At 43.8% G+C, this 18,136-nt stretch overlaps 1 protein-coding gene across 2 annotated transcripts in view; it reads right to left on the reverse strand.

The window, feature by feature from the left end:
- The window catches only part of PRKN (parkin RBR E3 ubiquitin protein ligase), a 792,757-nt gene that overhangs the window by 244,024 nt on the left and 530,597 nt on the right, over nt 1-18,136 (reverse strand). The window lies entirely within an intron of this gene.

The raw sequence follows: 18,136 nt of genomic DNA on the forward strand, positions 1-18,136 counted from the left end.
CCTGTGCATGCGTGGCAGGGACCAGAAAATCACCTGGCCGGCTGGATGCAGGCACACATGCGTGGTGGAATGAAGCTGGGGCAACAGGTCACGTGCCCACAGAGAGGGCTCTGTGTGCCATCTGTGGCACACATGCCATATGTTCACCATCATGGATATAGTCTACAATGTCTAGTGTTTATCTGTTCAACTGCCTCTGGCTTTGGTTGAACCTTGTCGTCTCAGACTGTTGGTGAGGAGAGACACCATCCAAATGGTCAGTGATTGGGATTGCAGAAAGAGTATTATCTGTGAGATTCTGGAGGTCATAGTAGTATTGCAGCCAGATGTTTATCAAGATGGTCTCAGAAATACAAGGACTTCAAGGTGATACTTCAAACCATCCAAAGCTTTTCCAAAAATGCTTTAGATTTGTTTAATATAGAAAGAAGAAATTGTATAAAAGTAAATGAAAGAGCAATATTAATCTAACTAATCTGAACAAGCATCATTGGAAACACTTCATTAAGCATCATGAATAATGAAGTATTACTTTTGCCTCACATCCTCCTGAAAGGATTCAGTCCTCTATAAATATCATTAACTTCTTTATATTTTATTATATGAATTATTGGCAGACTTATTCTAGACAACTGTAGCCGAATAAAGTCAGGATTATTCTTACAACAGGTAATTCTGATCAAACATTTAACATAAACAAAGCAGAGACACTATGGTTTCTCTATCACAAAGAGTTGATCAGCACAATCAACTTTCCCCGGAGTGAGTAAAGAACACCGGCTATTGTTTCTGCTTAGGGGCAAAAAAATTTCTTTCTCTTTTAATCAATTCAGAAAGGGTCATAGTATTGGCAAATCATCTATGAGGGATGTAAACATAGTAAACATGGTTTAATATTTCTTAAGTGGGTTGGAACCCAGGGAGTCAAGCAGTTTAAGGCTGCAGTGCAGAAGAGCCCCGTATATCTACAATAATTGTATAGCTAGCTATGTCCAAAATGTAGACTAGATGAAGTTTAATTCTTTTACTGGTAGCATTATTTTTATAATCTACAGATAGTCTTCGACTTGCAACAGTTCGTTTAGCGATCATTCACAGTTACAACATGGAAAAATATGACTTACGACTGTTTTTCACAGTTACAACCTTTGCACTATCCCCATGATCACGTGATCAAATTTCAGATGTTTGGCAACTGGTTCATATTTATGACTGTTGCTGTGTCCCAAGGTCATGTGATTTTGTGACCTTCTTTTGTGACTCCTCACAAGCAAAGTCAATGGGAAAGCCAGATTCACTTAACAACTAGATTGCTGATTTATTAATTGCAATGATTCACTTAGCAACTGTGGCAAGAAAGGTTGTAAAATGGGGGCAAAACTCATTTTACAAATATCTCACTTAACAACAGAAATTTGGACTCAATTGTGGTTGTAAGCTGAGGACTATCTATATGTGCGAACATACAACAATAAAGAAAATTTTGTTTTTTTTCCAAAAATGCACTCCATTATAATACACGGAATTTTTTTTGTCCCATATGGTCACATTTTATGACTTATAATCAAACAAATTCAGCAGAGATATTGAGAATTTCATTTCCATGCAGAGATAGACCTACAGCTAATTAAGAAGAATCTAGATTTTTGGAGTAGAAAGAAAACACTTTGAAACTATGGACCGAAGACCAGCCAGATTCATTAACATTTTAATTCTGGGATGGAAAGATTTATAGAATGAAAATACCACATTTGCCATTGTCTGTTGCAATATTTATTGCTTATTTCGGCCAGTTTAACAGGATGAATTCTGATTTTCACGGATTAGTTTAAAAATAATGAGAGCTCCTTAGATGTGCAGGTTCTCAGTTTCCCTATTTAATAGCAATCTTAACAATGATTTCATTCAGCAGCTGCCAATTTTCTTATCCTATCCATTTGAAAGCGACACAATAGCAAGTGGGAGGTAAAACTGTGTATAAATTTAGATTTATTCAGTTCTTTTAAAACCCGGGAGTCTCTCAGCTTTTTCCATTCTGCTTCCAAATAAAATTCCTTGTCAGCCCAAGAGCTTTGCCTATCCCAGTAACAATTTGGCAGTTATTTTAGAGGCACAGAGGATTGTGGTTGTTTGTCTACATGTTGACGAGCTTCTTAAGCCACTACTGTTAAACTATTTACTTATTCCAAAATATTTATGCTGCCTTTAAGAACTTAAATAACAACAACAAAAATTTCTGAAGACATAATAGACAGATAGTTCTATTCATTATGGTACAGTATATATATATTTATATAAATTAAATGTATTAAATATAAAATATAGACCATCATCAATTCAAAGTAAAATTAAACCTTTTAAAAATAATCTGTTAGGATATTTTACAAGGATGGCACTATCACAAAACACATCACCTTGATATTTCCTATTAGTAGGCAAGAAAACTAGGGTTTTATGGCTAAGGAAAGTTCATATGGGTATAAGGAGTCCTTTAAATAATTTAGCCTCACATTTTAAGTTGGTTAAAAACATCACCGGCGGTTTAATTTGGGCTCCGCAATGCATTGGCAAAAAAGTGGTATTATATGCTTCAACCTCTTGGCCTTCCAAGCAACTGTGCAATGGCATTTTATACGAATGCTGCTTCCAACACAGAATATATTGTGGTAATCTGGTATGGATATGAATGGGGGCTATTTGATCTGCAGAGAAATGCATCTGGCAACCCAGCTGAAGTTCATTAAAAGCATCCTTAATAAACAATGGCACCTGCATATCCAGAGGTGCTGCCAAAATCCTAGAGAACTCTCAAATGTTACAGCTGGTATTTCAGAAAGAGCGTAGCTCCATACAAACCATTCTCATATCTCCATCCAGAGCAACAGATTGCTATAGCCATAGCACTCAAGCTTCTTTTATATCTACAGTACAGCCAAAGGAAAATTTACAATACACAGATGCACTTTTGTACATGACAGGGGGAAATCACTACACAAAGAGACCAATTACTCATTACATGTGCCTGCTGATCACACATTTAACACAAACCACAAAAGCAATCGTCTGAATTAACTGAGCTCTGCATAACAATAATGAACCCTAAGAATCCTTAAGAATCCTTAAGAAGGACTTAAGAAGAAAGGCTTCGTCTTTTTTGTCCTGCCTACATTGTTCCCCAAATAGTTTATAATGATACTGAAGGTCATACTTGGTAAGGCCACACTTGGAATACTGCATTCAGTTTTGGTCGCCACAATGTAAAAAAATGTGGAGACTCTAGAAAGAGTGCAGAGAAGAGCAACAAAGATGATTAGGGGACTGGAGGCTAAAACATATTGAAGAATGGTTGCAGGAACTGGGTATGTCTAGTTTAATGAAAAGAAGGACTAGGAGAGATATGATAGCATTCTTCCAATATCTCAGGGGTTGCCACAAAGAAGAGGGAGTCAGGCTATTCTCCAAAGCACCTGAGGGCAGGAGAAGAAGCAATGGGTGGAAACTAATCAAGGAGAGAAGCAACTTGGAACTGAGGAGAAATTTCCTGACAGAACAATTAATCAGTGGAACAACTTGCCTCCAAAAGTTGTGAATGTTCCAGCTGGAAGTTTTTAAGAAGATATTGGATAACCATTTATCTGGTGTAGGGTTTGCCTAAGCAGGGGGTTGGACTAGAAGACCTCCAAGGTCCCTTCCAATTATGTTATTCTATTCTATTATTGAAGGAAAAACAACTTATTCGAAGTGGCAATTGGAAAATGAGGAAGTAGGGAAATAATCAGACCCTATTTCTCCTAATACCAAAGCACCCCCACCCATAAATACAACAACCAAAACATCTCCAGTATATTATAATATTTTTATTTACAAGGACAGTTTGGCCTTTAAGTGCATAGTCTGTATGGACTTCATTTCTAATAGTAGACGTATTTTCAAATTCAATTAAAATTCAATTCCCACGCCTTGCAATAGGATGGGATTTACAGCAACTACAAGGAGTCCACCTAAGCAATAGGTGAGGTATGTGCTAATGCCCTGATTTCTAGTTTGCATATTTGTATAAAACAATCATTCTTCTGCAAATAAATACTTACGCTAAATATCAGTCATGGCATTTTTCCTTCTTAGGACAGGTATCTCTGGGTTAAGTGTAGTAGTATCTATGCTTCTGCTCAAAAAAACTTGAGGATGACAGTGATAAACCTACCCCATTACAGTTCTATAATGATCATCTTATGGTCTCAGAAGTTCTGCCATAGAATCTAATTGAGACATATTTTGCCATTAAATGAAAAAAGGAAGATAAGCATTTAAAAGGCCTTCTTTATAGGGAAACATTTTAAACATTATCTCGCTATGAATCTTGGGTTCAGAGAATCTGAGTTGCTGAACTAACTAGCAGAAATTATGGCAATTATAATGTGTTTGAATTTCAGAGGAATATTGTCACTGCGTTAATTGTTTGCTAGCTGTGCTGAGATATTACTGCGCAGGTCATAGGTCCTTATCATTCTAAAAATGTGCTTAAAATGATGGGATTTTAACATGCTTATTCTACATTAATTACAACAAATTCCAGATTAGATTTCTCCCTTAACGGAATAAGACTATAACAAGACAACTCTTTACTTAGTGCTAAACTTCTTGGTAATTTCTATATCCATTCACAAAGCACAAAAAGTCACTCCTATAGCAGTTCAGAGAGGATTTAATCAAACTATGTATATTATGATAAATGGATATTGGATATTATCCCCATCTGCAATTTAAGGGAAAGAAAATGGCCTGACTTTTCTAATCTACCTGCCCAATGAGCCCTTCCAAAGTGATTCTCCTCCACTCCCCATATAAAAGAAATTATTAGGAACAAAATAGAATTATAATTGGGTAGTATATGAGGCAGAATACATTGAACAAATAATATGGTCAGAAATGTACAAGAGTAGAAAAAAGAACAATATACAACTATCTAGTTCAAGTATTGTGACAGTGCTGAGAAAGCCAAATATGATTAGATACCAATGAAAACTCACTATTTACATAGTTCTTCTTTAACACACACCTTAGTAATTTTCTCCATTGCTGCCAAGTATTAATTGAAAGAGTTATCTGTATCTATATAGTTGTGAAAATATTAGTATCATATAATCCTTCCTAGTTAAAGGTCTTTCCTGGACTGTTGAGGGAAAGCTCTGAAGTTCTAATTGCCTACAAAAATCCCGAAAGGTTACTGCCGAACACGGTAATTAGATGGTTGTAATAGAAGATGTTAGCAGGGGACAAAGGATTTGTACTAAATAGCATGGCATTTTCATGGCTATTTACTGTGCAAAATAGCAGAACTTAATGAAATTTGGTAGAGCTCTAGAAAGAAGATTGGGAAACAAAATTAACAGTGTGAAGAAATGAAACAGTTATTAAGAAAAGGCAGAGAAAACTTTGGCTGTGTTTTTTATCAGATATTTGCAAGTTCACTAAAATCTATGGTATTCTATAGAATTCCACCCTTACTATAGTGATGCCTATAAATGCACATAAAAGGATATTCCATTTGCATATTCACCTGAACAGATTTGTGCAGGACCGGGACCAAGTTATAAGTCACATAAAGCAAAACCAGAAGTGTCTCAACTCTTTGAAACTCCTATGATCTTGATGACTGAGACAAAACCAGAAGAGTATTACCGGAATCACTGATACCCTATACTTTATGGTACCAATTGGTACGCATAATCCATGTTATATAAACACAGTACAGTCATAGAAGCTACAAGGAAGTGTATTGTTTCCTTCCCTGATATCTCAACGCAGGGCTTATTTTCCTAGCCTGATCTCATGTCTAACATAGCAGCCAGAAGATATCTCAAAGTGCCTTTACCAGTTTCTTTCCTTGATTCACCCCTTAAAACAAAATGGCAGAAATCACAAATATGCTTTATGGCAAAATATGTAAAAGTGTTTTTATTATTAAAATCAACTACCACAAATAAAAGATTGGGTTTCAAACCTTGGAGCAGTTCTCCAGTTTGACATTTTCTTCATGTGATTGACTACATCTGAAAGTTATCTGGCTGGGAAACTGTGGTTTTGAGTTCTGCTGTTAACCAATAATTGACAAGCAGTTTGCTGGGCAATGACTGAATAAAAATTGATTGATTGATTGACAAACATAAATTTCAGGTGGAAAGCACACAATTATCCAGAGCCAGAAATGCTTGAATAGTTCTCCTAATCAACACTTCTGTCGGCCAGAGTTTAGTTATCTGTTAGATTTTGTATTTTTTATATTTCCAAGCAAATCATTTTTTTAAGCAAACCTAGAAATATATTTTTGAGAAATATTTTTTTAAATTTAAATTTTCATATTTTAACAATCATAAATTCATGATAAAAGAAAATAAAACAGACTTCAAAATGATGAATTGTAAAGATGACATGTTAGATATGAATTGACAAGTTTATATTTTTTCCTTTCTGACAGGGAGGAGAAAAAGAGTGCTTTCGGGATTGTGTCTGTACGTCTTCAAACTCATCTTGAAGTCAAGTTCCTGAAGTTTTCTTGGCAACATGTTCTGAAGTGGGTTGTCCTTGCTTCCTTCCTAGGGCTGAGCAAGTGAACTAGCCAAAAATCATCCAGCTGGCTTCGTGCCTGAGGCAGAACAAGAACTCATATACCAACTAACACTTGTTTCTGAGATCCGGAGTACCATTTTCTCCTTTTATTCAGCTCAAGTGGTAGCACATATTATTCTTTATTAATTCAGAACAGCTAAGGAAGGTCAGTTTTGGTCCTTGGAGGGAAGGCCTTTTGGAAATGTAGCGCTATAGGTGAGATTAAGAAATGGCAAAAATGTCCTAAGGAAAGGCAAGGCCAAATACCGCCATACTGTTGCCAAGAAAACTGCATACTGTAGACATCCCCATGAAATCATCAAAGGGATTCAACTTGACTCAGGAAAGTCTTTACTATACCTATCTTTCCAAATAAATTCAGAAACAGTATCACCAATTTGTAATTACATTCACATATACATAAAGCTAGGCTCCCATTCAGCTTGAGTAAGAGGTAAGCATCTCTTGGGCCAGGCTTTTCTTGGCCGATACCTGAAGACTTGCAGGAAGCAAGTCATGGACCCAGCTGTTTGATTAGTAAATAAGAATTAGGAAGCCATTAGGAATGCCAAATGCCAAATATAAAACGCAAGCCCTATTTATAGTAGAAGCAAAATATCTCCAGTATTAGTACAGCACTTTAGCCAGCATATCATTCAGGCTCCCTCAAAGATGAGACATACAAAAGCTGCAGCAGAGCTGTATACACCAGGTATAAAAGGATGAAAGACAGGAAACATCTGTAAGAATGGGAGAAAATTACCTAATAGTAATATACCTAAAGAAGTGGGCTCTTGGTGGCATATACTGGAATAATTTACAGTTTGATCTGAAACAGCTAACATTCCTTTACAATCATTGCCTTTCCAGGTGCTGCATGTTAATAGTACATTTAGTTCAAACGTTTGTTCAGAAATGATTTATGAAAAAAATAGCTCATCAGCACTGGCCAAAATTCCAAAGAACATCTGAGTCTTTGTATATTGACTTGTTGAAAAATGTGAAATGCCAACAAATTTTCTTTGTACTATTTAAATAGGCCTACAGTGTTTACGTAGTGGTTAAAGACAGGATATAACTGCCTTTGGGTTTTATTCAGTAATACATTTATTCCTTGGGGAAATTTCTTTTCTTTGTATAGACCTGAAGTGCTAATTGAATTATATTCCCTAATAATGGGTAAAGCTAATAAGTTTGAAATGACTGTTGATTCCAAAGAGCTGCAAATTGGGCATGGTGACATTTTCAACCTCCCCCTTCTCTACCTGCATTTTTAGAAAAATCAATGCTGAAATGTCTATTCCTTCACAACTAAATTAATGGGCTTATCAATAAGTCAATCATAACTGTCAAAATACACCAAGATCTGGCGTATAATCAAGAAATATGTTCTAAGACTGTAAAGAAGATGGCACTGGAGTACTAGGACAATCACATTTCATTCCACTGGCTGATAATCTAAGAAAAATGGACTAGGATTAGGTAAAATTGGAACAGCACAATGTGCTATAAATAGATCTGCCCTCAAAAACCTTCTGGAAGCTTCAATTAGTCCAGAATGTAGTTATGGGTGCATCTTCTTATGTCCATGTAATGCTGCTTTTCTGTGAGATGCACTGGCTCCTGATGGGCTTCTGAATGCAATTCTTATTGCTGGTCAGTACCTTCAAAGTTCTACACGGCATTGAATCAGGTTACTTGAGAGACTGATAACCTGTTTCCAAGAACATCTGCCTGGCCAAGATGTTTCCACAGGGAGGGCATCATCTCCTGTTATGGAAACTAAAAGACTAGCCTTTTCTGTGGTTGCCCTGCTCTCTGGTACAATCTGTTTCCCCCCCTCCTGATATACAATAGGTCTCCAACTCTCCTTGTCTTTAGGAGAGCCCTTAAGATCTGGCTCTTTCCCCAGGCATTAGGGGCTGCTGAATGGGAGTCCCACTAAGAAGTTTGTTTTCTTCTATGCTTGATTGCCATTTTATACTGTTTGTTTTTTAAAAATTTCTTTTTATTATGAAATTTATATGTTGCCCATCTCGCCAGGTGGTGCCAGGAGGTGATGTAGCATTCGCATTTATATATTGCTTGTTTTTTGTCAGTTTTTTAAAAAAAATCTTATTATCATTATTAGTCTGTTTTTATGCTGAACACCACCAGAGTCATTATAAGATCTGATTTGGACAGTCTTATCAATCTTTACATAAATGGAGACAGGACATAGAATAATTAAAATACAGAAGAGTTTAGCCATTTTGTACAACTCTGTATAAGACTTTGGCAGCAAAAGCGCATATTCTCCCATATAACACCTCTCCTGCGCGAGCTGCACTGGCTCCCTGTGGTCTACCGGGTGCACTTCAAGGTGTTAGTTACCATCTTTAAAGCGCTCCATGGCACAGGACCTAGCTATTTGCGGGATCGCATTCTGCCCCATACATCCCTGCGACCAATTCGCTCTCACAGAGAGGGACTCCTCCGGGTGCCGTCCACCAGACAGTGTCAGAGGGCAGCGCCCAGGAGTAGGGCCTTCTCTGTGATGGGCCCAGCCCTCTGGAATGACCTCCCCCCAGACATCAGGATAACGACCGATCTCCGCTCCTTCCGCACGAAACTCAAGACCCACCTGTTCCAACTAGCCGGCCTGGCTTAAACTAGAACTTTCTAAACTCCCTGGCAATTTTAACTACGGTAAATGTAAATTTTGGGGTTTTAAATTATTTTAACTGTTTTAATTTATTGTTATTTATTTTAACTTAGTGGCTTTTTATTGGAATCTTATTTGTTAAGCATTGATGTCACCTCCTCCATGCCACATCTGTATATTTGTTTTGATTGTACGTCGCCCCGAGTCCCTTTGCGGAGAGGGGGCGACTGATAAGTCAAATAAATAATAATAATAATAATAATAATAATAATAATAATAATAATAATAATAATAATAATAATAATCAGTGTGATAAGCATTCACAATTTCTGCAGAACTCCACGGAAAATGCAGTGTATAAGCAAACTACTTTTACAGAAACAGGAGAAAATGCTGCAGTTCTTATGCAGCACTTGAAATTTTCAGCCTCTTATTTTCCTACAGGTAAAGTCTAATCTGAAACTCAGTTTGGTTTAGGGCATCAGGCTAAAAACCAAGAGACTGTGAGTTCTAATTCTGCCTTAGACATAAAAAATCATTTTTTTTAAACTGTCAAAAATTATACCTTCAAAACTATTGTCATATAATACATACAATGCAAAGTTCTATTGCCATTGTTTCTGAAAATTATTTTCCAGGGAATACATTCAAAATATTTCCAGAAAATACAAACAAAAATTGCATGTTTCAGTTTTAAGCTCTTAAGGCTTTTTTCCCTATTTCTTTTAATGGTGCCTTATTATTTGTAAAATAAAGTAAACATATGTATTATTCCTTCCTTTTCCTATTTTCACCACAAGAACCCTGTGAATTAAGTTGTGCTAAGAGAGAATCTGGCCTAAAGTCATCCAACCGGCTAGAACCAAGGTGGTGCAGTGGTTAGAGAGCAGTACTGCAGGCTTCTTCAGTTGACTGCTAGCTGCACCTCGGCAGTTCAAATCTCACCAGCTCAAGGTTGACTCAGTCTTCCATCCTTCCAAGGTGGGTAAAATGAAGACCTGGATTGTTGGGGGCAATATGCTGACTCTGTAAACCACTTAGAGAGGGATATAAAAGTACTACGAAGCGGTATATATGTGTAAGTGCTATTGCTATTGTATTGCTATTTCATGCCTAAGGCAGGAGTTGAACTCACAGTCTCCTGATTTCTAGCCTGGTCCCTTAACTACTAGATCATTGTAATAATTTGCAGATATTACCTAGTAACTCCATTAACACCAGAGTGGTAGATGGGAGAGATTTTCAGTACACAGTTTCCAATGATAACTCTTCTAATAATACTAAAAACGTACTGAATTTTGTATGTGCATATTTTTGTTCTGTAATTTCCCCCCCTTTCAGCTAACCTGTCACATCATAAGTTTAACATTACTTTTGAATCTGTTGTGCCTCGTGGATCAGACAGTTGTTTATCTGCCTTATTCTTTTTAAATTTAATTGTCTAAGGATGACAAATAAATGCTTTTCACACAGCTGCTATCTAGCAAATAATTATTAGATACCTTTTCAACATGCATGCTGTTTCCCAAGAGTCTGGAATAGCTCCAAGGAGTTAAATATATAATCAAGAAAGGTTTCAGCTCCCTCCTAAAAATGATTGTTTACTTGAAAATTATATTTCAGTATCTCTGGAAAATTCTGTTTCCCTCCTAGCATATTACTAAGTACACCTGTGAAATACCCATCTTTTCTAAAGCTTTATATTACTAGAGGGCAAAGAACTATGAAAAACAAAATCTTTTTCTGACAGTTCCACTATTTAACTAAGGAGCTCAGTTCTTTCTCTCTACGACAATCCTTTTGTCAACATTATACACTATATTGCCAAAAGTATTCGCTCTCCCATCCAAATAATCAGAATGACCATTGGCTTACCTGAAGGGTCCTTTTCTGTGCACCGCGGGAGAGTCCAAGCAATGGGTTAATTCACTCTGGTTGCCCTGGATACTGAGGAACTTTTTTTCTCCCTTTAACCACACCTCCTCGTGTGATTACTGCCAGAATAAATTTCCGAAAGGTCAATCTGTCGAGAGGATGGAGCGAAGGCGTCCAAGGAGTGTTCAGTTGAAAAAAGAGGAAAGAATCCCCGGGCCGAAGACCAGGGTGGGTTGGACTCTCCCGCGGTGCACAGAAAAGGACCCTTCAGGTAAGCCAATGGTCATTTTCCTGTGCACCGCTTGGAGAGTCCAAGCAATGGGACATACCCAAGTTATTGTCCGATTGGGTGGGCAGAGTCAGAGTCCCGGGATTCGGTCGAAGACACGACCCCTTGAAGTACCCTCCTGCCAAAGGACGCCTCAGCCGAGGCGTAAACGTCCAGTTTGTAATGACGGATGAAGGGCGACGGGGAGGACCACGTAGCCGCCTTACAAATGTCTAGTATTGATGCCTGGGTGGCCCAGGCCGCAGTGGTAGCCGCGCTGCGAGTGGAGTGCGCAGTGATGCCTTGGGGCACCGATCTGGACTGACTTTCGTAGGCCAGGGCGATGCAGGCGCGCAGCCACCTGCCAACAGTGGAAGAGGAGATTTTCTTGCCCAGGGAACCTGGATGAAATGACACGAATAAAGACTCCGACTTCCGGAATTCGGAGGTGCGGGCGATGTACGTTTTCAGCGCCCTTCTCACGTCCAACATGTGCCACTGTCGTTCCCTGGGATGTGACGGTCTCGGACAGAAATCAGGAATCACAATTTCTTGCGTTCTATGAAACCAAGTATTAACCTTTGGAATAAAGGTAGGGTCCAGTCTCAACACCACCCTATCTGGGTGGACGGTACATAGGTCCTGGCGAACTGACAGGGCTGCCAGTTCTGAAATACGACGAGCTGACGTCACGGCGATGAGGAATGCCGTCTTTAGTGTAAGATGACGCAGCGACGTAGTACTGAGAGGCTCGAAGGGTGGAGCGGTGAGCGCCTGCAGAACCACGGACAGCTGCCAGGTGGGGTAACGGTGGACCGTGGGAGGTCGTAAGTTACAAGCTCCCTTGAGGAAGGAACGGACCCTGGGCACCTTGCTAAGGGGCAAGACCGGGTCACCGGCCCAAACGGTGGAGAGGGCCGCCACCTGTCGTCGAAGGGTATTTGGAGCGAGGCCCTTGGCAAGACCCCCTTGTAGGAAGTCCAGGACGCGGGAGACCGGAGCCGTCACCGGATCCAAGCGTAAGGTGTCGCACCATTTGGCGAAGGAGGCCCACGAGGCATCGTAGATTCGAGTGGTTGATGGTCGCCTAGCTGCCTGAATGGTGTGTATTACCTCCCCTGAGAAGCCCTCGCGCCTCAGCTGGTCCCCCTCAAGTGCCAGACGGCCAATTGTAGCCATTGGGGCTCTGGATGAGTTACGGCCCCCTGGCTGAGGGAGACTTGGTCTGGAGGAATCTTCCACGGAGGTGACAGGGAGAGGCTGACCAGGTCGGCGAACCACGAACGACGGGGCCAGTGCGGGGCCACGAGGAGCACCTCCGCCTCCTCCGCGATGATCCTGTGGATGACTTGTGGAATCAGGGGCAGCGGAGGAAAGGCATAAAGTAGGCCCCGGGGCCAAGGAGAGCGAAGGGCATCCGTCCCTTCCGCCCCCGGGGACTGGAAGCGGGAGAAATAGCGGCGAAGTTGAGCATTTTCCCTGGATGCGAATAGGTCGACCACGGGGGTGCCGAACCTGCGGGACAGCTGGCGAAACAGAGCCGGATCCAGTTTCCACTCTGCCGGGTCTATGGTGGTCCTGCTCAGCCAGTCCGCCTGGGTGTTGTCGACTCCCGAAATGTGGTCGGAGCGAAGAGATGCCAGATGCCTCTCCGCCCAGCGCCCCAGGGATTCCGCTTCCTTCATCAACGTCTTGGATCTGGTGCCCCCCTGGCGGTTTATGTGGGCCTTGGTGGCCACATTGTCCGTCATCAATAGGACATGTTGATGGAGAATGGCCTGGCGAAAATGCCGGAGTGCCAGGCGGGCCGCACGCAGTTCCAGAAGATTGATGCTGCAGGAGCTCTCTGCGAGTGACCATTTGCCTTGCACCACTAGATGACCCATGTGTGCCCCCCAGCCGGCGAGGCTTGCATCTGTGGTGACCACTAACCGGTTGGGCTCCTTGAACAGGTGGCCCTTGAGGAGTGCAGGGGACGTCCACCATCGGAGCGATCTCTTCACTGCTGGGGGAACGCTCACCAGTCGATTCGAGTTGCTCCTTGCGGCCCTCTGGTGAGGAAGGAGGAGCCATTGGAGAGCTCTGGAGTGAAGGCGAGCCCATGGGACGATCGAGATGGAAGAGATCATTTTTCCCAACAGCTGTGACAGGAGGACGATCGGTACCTGTCTCGCGAGCATCACCTTGCGGGTCATGGCCACTAAGCTGTCTAGCCTGTCCTGGGATAGGAAGACCCTGCACAGGGAAGTGTCTATGACCGCCCCCAGGTGGATAAGTCTGGTGGTGGGAACCAGATGGCTTTTCTTCAGATTTAGGGAAAAACCGTGGCTCCTCAGGGTTCTCATTGTGATGCGGAGGTCCCGCAAGGCCTGCTGCCTGGACGACGACTGGATCAGGATGTCGTCCAGGTAGCACTGGAGCCTTATGGGTCTGCGCCTCAGTTGGGCTGCTACAACCGCCAGGACCTTGGTGAAGGTCCTGGGGGCCGACGACAGGCCGAAGGGAAGGGCCCGGTATTGAAAATGCCTGCCGGCATAAAAAAAGCGCAGGAACCTCCTGTGCTGGGGACGGATGGGGATGTGTAGGTAAGCCTCCTTGAGGTCGATAGAGGTAAGGAGGTCTCCCTGACGGATCCCCGACAGGATGGACTGGAGGGACTGCATCTTGAACCTCCGGTAGGCAATGTGCCTGTTGAGGTTCTTCAGGTCCAAGATGGCCCTCCAGCCCCCCGAGTTCTTTGGTACCAGGAAGAGGATGGAGTAGAACCCCTTCCTTTCTTGGTCGGGGGGAACCTGCTCTATCGCGTCTATCTCCAGGAGATGGCGAATCTCCTGGTTCATAAGCTCCCTCTTCAGAGGACAGGAAGGAGTGGGACACCGGATGAAGTTCCGGGGAGGGGGGGATAGGAATTCTAGGGATAGGCCCTCCCTCACGATATGGAGGACCCAGGCGTCCTCCGTGGTCTGGACCCAATGGTGGGCGAATAGCTGGAGGCGCCCCCCTATGGGTGACGGGCCCGGGCAGTCACTTAGATTTGCGGAAGGGCCTGTTAGAGGCACCTCCGCGGTTGGATTTACGGAAACCGAATTGTTGTCTACCTCTGTCCTTAAAGGAGGACCTGTCCTGGAACCTGTCCCCTGACTGACCGGCCGGTCGGTAGGGCGGGGAGAAGGAAGTAGAGGTAGAGGGTTCAGGGGCACGAAAGGGCTGCCTCCTGGGGTATGGAGCGGACTTGCGGTCCTGCTTTTTCGTGGTGGAAGGCAAAATCTTCCTTTTATCTTTGGATTCAATGAGGAGAGGCTCAAGCGCCTCCCCAAATAATTTGGCGCCCTTAAAGGGGGCTGAGGCCAGCTTCCACTTATGCTTCTGGTCCGCCTGCCAGTGGCGGAGCCAGATCAGGCGGCGTGAGGTGACGTTGGCCGCCAAGGCTCTAGAAGCAAATTTAGAGGCGTTAAGGGATGCGTCCGCCGCATATTGGGAGGCCACAATAATTTTTGAAATATCCTGGCGGAGGCGCAAGTCTCCTGCCGGGAGTTTGGTCAACAGTTCCCTTAGCCATATAACGGAGGCCCTGTTAAAAAAGGAGGCGGAAGAGGAGGCTTTGATGGCCCAGGCAGCCGCCAGGTGGGCCTTATGGCACACCCTCTCCGCCTTCTTATCCTCCGCCTTGAGCCCATCCAGCAGTTCTGCTGGGAGGGAAGAGTTGGAGGTCAGGGCAGTGATAGGTGGTTCCACGGCTGGGAGAACCAAAAGGTCTTCCAAGGTGGGGTCCATAGAGTAAAGTTTCCTGTCTGCCCCGCTGGGGGAAGACAAGGTGGCTGGTTGGGCCCACTGGCGTTGGATTACGTCCAGGAATAAACCCGGAACCGGGACCAGCTCCTGTTGGGGGGCCGGGACGTCGAACATGGCCGCATTGGGATTTTCGGGAACAGCATCGGCCGAAGGTTGGACCGGCTTAGGTTTAATTCCTACCCTGGTAGCTAGTTTGGCCTTACGGAGAATGGACTTAAAGAGAGTGGGTTTGAAAAGTCCGGAAAAGGCAGGGGCGTCCGGGGGGAGGCCCTCGTCTTCAGATAGCTCCAGGCCGTCCTGGTCAGCGTCCTCGATGGCGGAGGTTTCGCTGACCACGGATGACTCAAGGGACGGATGGCGGGCACGCTTGGCTGGAGGAGGGGCCGCCGGGCCCCGGGAAGTGGTCCCTGGCCCCGAAGGGGGAGGGGAGCGCTTTTGGAGGCCCTCAGCAATGCCTCTGGCGATAGCACGATCGACCAAAGCCTGCACGCGCGGTGACAGCTCGGGCTCCTGATCAGAATCTGATCCCGGGTCCCTGGGGTCTTGGAGATGGTAGGGAGAACCCCCAGCCGGGGGAGCCCTGGTGTGACCCTCTGGGACTGGGTCCTGCTCATATGACCAGGACGGGGCAGGAGAAGTTGGCTCCGCCAGTGATCTGTCCGGGGACAGATCCTGAGACTCTACCTCCTCATTTAGCAATGCCAAGATATCACTTCTGGATGGAGGAACGGGGGCCACCTCTGGGGGCGCCGGGCCTTCTCAAATTGTTTATCAAGGGCCCGCTGGCGTCTCTCAGCGTCCTTGGTTTCGGCTGCAGTCGGGGCCTTGACAGGGTGCCTATGGGTGTCCCCTGAGATGCCCTTGCCCACACTCCCACCCCTACTGGAAGGGGGATCCTTGCTAGGGGCCTGAGAGGGGCCGGATCTAGCCTCAACGGAACCTGATGGAGGGAGCTCCATGCCAATGACCGCACAAGGATGATGCAGAAAACACAGGCAAACGGGTGGGCTGCAGCGGAATTCGACTGGCTACACTGAAAGGCCTAAAGAAAAAAGACAATTATGATTAATAATACAGGTATAGGAAAAATTAATAAATCCATTTCAGCCTAACACCAGTAGCCAAATGGGAGGAGGACACCCAGGAGGCTGAGCTATGAGGTGGGCCTGCAGCCCAGGCTGCAGTAACCCTTGCAGGAGAGGCAGGGAAGTCAGTAGGCCAGGAGACTAGAGCTTAAAAAAAAAAGGCGAAGGCCTGGCCAGATCTTAAGGATAAAGAAAATCCTTCCCTGTGCCGGTGCAAAGGACACGTGGTGGCCAAATTACCAGCGCCGCTGATGTCCAGTGGGTGGTGGCCGAGGGTCCGTTGGGCGGGCCCGGCGAGGCCCTGTAGCCACCAAGCGGCCTCCTGCAGGAGCGTGGCTGAGCGGCAGAGGCCTAAAATTAAAGGCGCGAACTTTTCGCGCCTAAAAATGGCCGCCGCAACAGCGAGGAGCTGGGCGGAGAGGAGAGCGGCAGCCAGGATCAATCCGGGCCGCTCGTAGCTCCGCGGGGGCTGAGGGGTGTAAAAAAACGCAGGGAAGTCAAAAAAACGAAAAAACTAGGCCGGAAAATAACAACCGGGGAGGGAACCGACCAAAAAACAAAGAAAAAAACCCCTTCGCCGCTGTTGCCGCGCTCTGGGAGCAAGCGGCAAGTTTCCAAGCCTGCAAAAGTGCGAGGCTGTGGAGAAACAACCTCCCCCACACACGCTTACCTCCTGGCCTCCTAGATACCTTATGTTGATTGTAGAAGAATAAAAGGCAGGGAGAAAAGTTCGTTTTGAAGAGGAAAAGGTTTTCCAAATTTTTAGGAGAGTCCAAGCCAAGGATTAATAGCCTGAACTCAAAAATACATCCGATCTGGGCATGAGGAAAATTATTCTGGCAGTAATCACACGAGGAGGTGTGGTTAAAGGGAGAAAAAAAGTTCCTCAGTATCCAGGGCAACCAGAGTGAATTAACCCATTGCTTGGACTCTCCAAGCGGTGCACAGGAAAATCAGGTGTTCCAATCACTTCCATGACCACAGGTGTATAAAATCAAGTACCTAGGCATGCAGACTGTTTTTACAAACATTTGTGAAAGAATGGGTCGCTCTCAGGAGCTCAGTGAATTCCAGCGTGGAACTGTGATAGGATGCCACCTGTGCAACAAATCCAGTCGTGAAATTTACTCACTCCTAAATATTCTACAGTCAACTGTCAGCTGTATTATAAGAACATGGAAGTGTTTGGGAACAACAGCAACTCAGCCACAAAGTGGTAGGCCACGTAAACTTGTCCAACATCAGTGTGTGACCTCACAAATGCGCTTCTGGAAGAATGGTCAACAATTCCATAAACACACTCCTGAACTTTGTGGACAGCCTTCTCAGAAGAGTTGAAGCTGTTATAGCTGCAAAGGGTGGACCGACGTCATATTGAACCCTATGAATTAGGAATGGGATGTCACTTACAGTAAGTTCATATGTGAGTAAAAGCAGGTGAGCGAATACTTTTGGCAATATAGTGTATGTGCAACAGAAATCAAATACTGAAATAGTTCTTTGCATTAGTCCATGCAGTAATTAAACCCGAAGCTTAAATAGAAGACAATATATGTAGGCCAGGGTTGAACAGTGGAGTCCTTGGTGTTCTCTGAACATGTCTGTTTGCTTGCAGATGTTTATTACCTAACTGGGTAACATCATCAGGGCTGATGGGTGTGGGGTTTCTTCTGTTTATAAGCTTCCAGGAATCCCCTAGCAGTTTTGGAGTTGGCTTGGACCCATCAGCTATCAGTAGAAACAGAAATAAACCATTCAAAAGAGACAATAAAAAAGCTAAGAAGGAAACAAAAATACCAGAACACTTTTCCAGCAGCATTCCTGATGAACTGAACCACTCCTAGTCTTTATTAAAAAAAAATA

The sequence above is a fragment of the Natrix helvetica genome (assembly GCF_964273705.1).
Source record: "Natrix helvetica genome assembly, chromosome: 2".
NCBI lineage: Eukaryota > Metazoa > Chordata > Lepidosauria > Squamata > Natricidae > Natrix > Natrix helvetica.